Genomic DNA, 5,226 nt, shown 5'->3' on the forward strand with positions numbered 1-5,226 from the left:
GTTTTTTGCATTGTGTACTTTCTATCGTTCTATTTGTAAGATGTCTGATTCATTCCTCTCTTCCCTCCATTTTGTTCTTGAGACCATCTGTTCGCTACCGTATATTTAATTTCTAAAATTTCCATTTTTTCTCTTCTTTATATTTTCTATTTCTTTACTTAGACTTTGTACTCATTTGCTAAGATATTTTATTTTTCATTTGTTTCAAGCATGTTTGTAATTGTCGAAGCACATTTATTTCGGCTACTTTAAAGTCTTTGTCAGACAATACCAACATTTCTGTCGTCTTATTGTTGGCATCAATTGACTATCCTTTATCCATTACTTGTTGATATTCCTGGTTCTTGGTATAATGAATGAACAGCTGGTGGCAACAGTTACTATATTTACTACTTGTAAATATAACAGCAGGGATGGCTCTTAAAAATATATTGTTGACTGCTGCAATGTAGGAAACAGAGTAAGATACAGTGTAATACTACTTTCATGAACTAAGAACATATTCAGGCAAAATATTCATGTTGTAAGAACTTATACAAATAAAAAGATAAACATTAAGGCCATTAGATTTGCTGTATGGTAATGGAGAATGAGGATATAAAGGATATGGAATATGACAATAAAAGAACAAATAGATTAAAATTTGAAACATAACTATTTGAAAATGGTTAGGAGTGGCACTGTAAGAATATGAAGTATTCGCATGCATCACAATTAGATTTCAATACTATCAATATTTACAATGAGAGTTCAAGAAAGCCTGATGTAAGCATAATATTTAGAGATATGAAACTCACCAACAAGTGTATATACTAAACTAAGAACAACTAAAAAAATAAAATGAAGTAGGTGCTAGGAAAGCCTAAGGCTCATTACTGCTGCTTTTTTATTTTTCTATATGCTTTTATTTGCTTATATGGCTTTTGTATTTTTTTTTAAAAACTTTTAAATACCTGAATCTTTTGGTATTATAGATTTTATTTCAGCAAATTTGATTTAATGTAGCAAATTAATTGGTGCTTTCATAATTATATAACTATTACCTGGAGAGCTGTCTGGCATTAGTAAAGGGCAACACACTAGTGGAAAAAAAAACATAGTATTAATTTTATAGGAGGATTTAATTTACTTTAGCATCTCCAAGGTGCTTTGTTGACATTTAATAAATAATTTTATAAAGATTTACTGGGGACCTACTATGTGCCATGCCCTTTTTAGGTGCTGAGGTCACAGCAGTGTATAACAGAGACAGGATTCCTGCCTTACTATCAAAACAATAGCCAAATCTTGAATTATGCAGATTATGAAAGTAATTCATTTTCTTTTCCTAGTGTTGACCTTTCTGTATTCTACTAAAGATAATATATCTTGGGGCTTCCCTGGTGGCGCAGTGGTTGAGAATCTGCCTGCCAATGCAGGGGACACGGGTTCGAGCCCTGGTCTGGGAAGATCCCACATGCCACGGAGCAACTGGGCCCGTGAGCCACAACTACTGAGCATGTGCGTCTGGAGCCTGTGCTCCGCAACGAGAGGCCGCGATAGTGAGAGGCCTGCGCACCGCGATGAGGAGTGACCCCCGCTTGCCACAACTAGAGAAAGCCCTCGCACAGAAACGAAGACCCAACACAGCCATAAATAAATAAATAAATAAAATTAAAAAAAAAAAGATAACATATCTTATTTAAAAATCTGTATTTATTTTAAATGGATACAGTGAACTATCTAGTACAAACTAGTCACGTGGAACATTTCATTAGGAAAGAACTGTCAGTTTTTATACACTAGATGACATTTCATGTTTCACAATCACTCTAATGATTCTCTACTTTCCTTCAGTGTTTTATTAAACAGATGCCATCTTTTAAAGTGTCAGCAAAAAGGAAACATAAGGATGTAATAAAATATACTGCTGACTCTTAAAACAAGGACAGGTCTTTGAATAGGTTAACACTAGGAACTGATTTCAGCTCCCAGAGATTGTGTTGTTGTGTTTTTTAATCAATTTTTTTTCTTATGTATTATCTTCACTGATGTTTTAATAAAGTTACTCAAGTCCTCTTGTGTAAAACCTACCATAATTAATCTTACTTTAAAACCTTGTTTTCTATGGTGTTATAAAATGACTAATCAGAGGGTTGATAAAATAAACTTGAAAAGAAAATCTCTTCCTTTAGCCAAAGCTTAATATGCCCCCCAATTTTCCCTACATAAATCCTATTAGGTTATTCAAACAGTTAGATATTATATGATATATGCAAAATTTATGTAAAAAATACACAGGTTACTGTATAGGGAGATCAAATTAATCTTGTGCAAGTTCCTACCTAAAAATCTCGGAAAATATACCTGTAACCACTCTGATGACAGCTCTCTAGGGTTAGTGAAAATTATTAAAAAATAATTTGTTTTGACCAGCAGGCTGGATTGGTTACTATGTCTAAATTAGTGTTGGAAACAAAAAAATAAAAAAAAATATTTGTAAGCATTTAAGCATAGATGAGCCAAAAAAAGTCATGAAAAATTAAGAGAAAAAGAGAAAAGAGGACCTCAGTTGAATGTTAAGCTAAGCACTGAAACTGGGATATTGCTGAATTTCAGTATCCACAGTCTCTTACTGCAAGGAGGGCTGGAGATGAAGTCTAGAGCTCTCTCCAGGTAAGGAGTCTAAAAGATTTTCTGGAGCCTCCCTCCCCCACCCATCATAAGTCAGGGGCCTGAGAAGGCTAAAACATTAGTGTGTAATGATCAACTAGTAATAGCATAGAAAATAACATCCTTAACCTGGAAATGAATACAGGCAAACAAACAAACATTGGACCTAATAATAAAACGTTAGAAGCCATCTCTTGTAAAGTCAGAAAATAAATAAGAATAACTAACATCAAAAAATATCTTGGAGATTCTAACCAGTATAAGCACACAGATAAAATTAGTAAGTAAAGATTGGAAATAGTGAGTAAAATTGCCAAAACATTCAAAAGCATCTGTATAAAACATTTTAGAAGTAATAAGATTTCAGCAAAATTTTGGTTTAGGAGATTGACATGCAAAAATTTCTATACTCCAGGAATAACAAATTAGAAAATGTGACTTTTAGGTAGACACTATTCACACTAGCAACAAAAGGTGATAAAGCCTCTAGGAATAAATCTAACCTATCTGTATAAGACATTTATGAAGGAAATTATGAAACATTAAAGCATAAAAGAGAATAAAAGAGAACCGGAAAAAAATGAGAGTTTAACATGTTTGTGGATTGCAAGATTCTGTATTAGAAAAGATGTCAATTTTCTTCAAATCAGCATATAATGCAATTTTATTCAAATTCCCAGTATCGTTTTTAATAAAAACACACTTGGCCCTAAAATTCATATGATATAAAGATCTAATAACAGCAAAGAAATTTATGGAAAAAAACCCAGAGTTTTTCTCACTAAAATTTAGTCATAGTAATTGAAGATACCATGCTATTTTTAGAGAGATAGATAAATAGATCAAAGGAATAAAATAGCCAAAAATAAAAAGATTGAAGCATATATGTGATTAGGTAAACCCTAAAGTCAGAGATGACAGGACACTCTATCCAATGAATTGCTGGACAATTCTCTTTTCATAAGAAAATAAAGTAAATAATATCTTTATCTCCCTGCTCTCCTTTCTCCTCTCTCCATTTTCCTACCTCTCCATGCTTAAATGTGGAAACCAAATTTTTTTTATAATTCTATTTTATTTTTAATTGGGGTATACTTGTTTTACAATGTTGTGTTAGTTTCTACTATACAGCAAAGTGGAGTTCCCTGTGCTATACAGCAGGTTCTTATTAGTTATCTATTTTGTACATATTAGTGTGTATATGTAAATCCCAATCTCCCAATCCACCCCACCCCCCACCCCCTGCTTTCCCACCTTGTTGTCCATACATTTGTTCTCTACATCTGTGTCTTGCAAACTGGTTCATCTGTACCATTTTTCTAGACTCCACATATATGTGTTAATATATTTGTCTTTCTCTTTCTGACTTACTTCACTCTGTATGACAGTCTCTAGGTCCATCCACGTCTCTATAAATGACCCAGTTTGGTTCCTTTTTATGTCTGAGTAATACTCCATTGCATATATATATCACATCTTCTTCATCCATTCGTCTGTCGATGGATATTTAGGTTGCTTCCATGACCTAGCTATTGTAAATAGTGCTGCAATGAACACTTGGGTGCATGTGTATTTTCGAATTATGGTTTTCTCTGGGTATATGCCCAGTAGTGGGATTGCTGGGTCATATGGTAGTTCTATTTTTAGGTTTTTAAGGAACATCCATACTGTTCTGCATAGTAGCTGTATCAATTTACATTCCCACCAACAGTGCAAGAGGGTTCCCTTTTCTCCACCCCATCTCCAGCATTTGTTGTTTGTAGATTTTTTGGTGATGCCCATACTAAACGGTGTGAGGTGATACCTCATTGTAGTTTTGATTTGCATTTCTCTAAAAATTAGTGATGCTGAGCAGTTTTTCACGTGCCTCTTGGCCATCTATATGTCTTCTTTGGAGAAATGTCTATTTAGTTTTTCTGCCCATTTTTGGATTGGGTTGTTTGTTTTTTTGCTATTGAGCTGCATGAGCTGTTTATATATTTTGGAGATTAATCCTTTGTTGATTCGTTTGCAAATATTTTCTCCCATTCTGAGGGTTGTCTTTTCATCTTGTTTACAGTTTCCTTTGCTGTGCAAAAGCTTCTAAGTTTCATTAGGTCCCCTTTGTTTATTTTTGTTTTTATTTCCATTACTCAAGAAGGTGGGTAAAAAAAGATCTTGCTGGGACTTATGTCAAAGAGTATTCCTCCTATGTTTTCCTCTAAGAGTTTTAGAGTGTCCAGTCTTACATTTAGGTCTTTAATCCATTTGCAATTTATTTTTGTGTATGGTGTTAGAGAATGTTCTAATTTCATTCTTTTACATGTAGCTGTCCAGTTTTCCAGCACCACTTATTGAAGAGACTGTCTTTCCCCCATTGTATATCCTTGTCTCCTTTGTCATAGATTAGTTGACCATAGGCGTGTAGGTTTATCGCTGGGCTTTCTACCCTGTTCCATTGATCTATATTTCTGTTTTTGTGCCAGTACCATATTGTCTTGATTACTATAGCTTCATAGTATAGTCTAAAGTCAGGGAGCCTGATTCCTCCAGCACCGTTTTTTTTTTTCCTCAAGATTGCTTTGGCTATTTGGG

The sequence above is a fragment of the Eschrichtius robustus genome, chromosome 8 (genome assembly GCF_028021215.1).
Source record: "Eschrichtius robustus isolate mEscRob2 chromosome 8, mEscRob2.pri, whole genome shotgun sequence".
Classification (NCBI taxonomy): Eukaryota; Metazoa; Chordata; class Mammalia; order Artiodactyla; family Eschrichtiidae; genus Eschrichtius; species Eschrichtius robustus.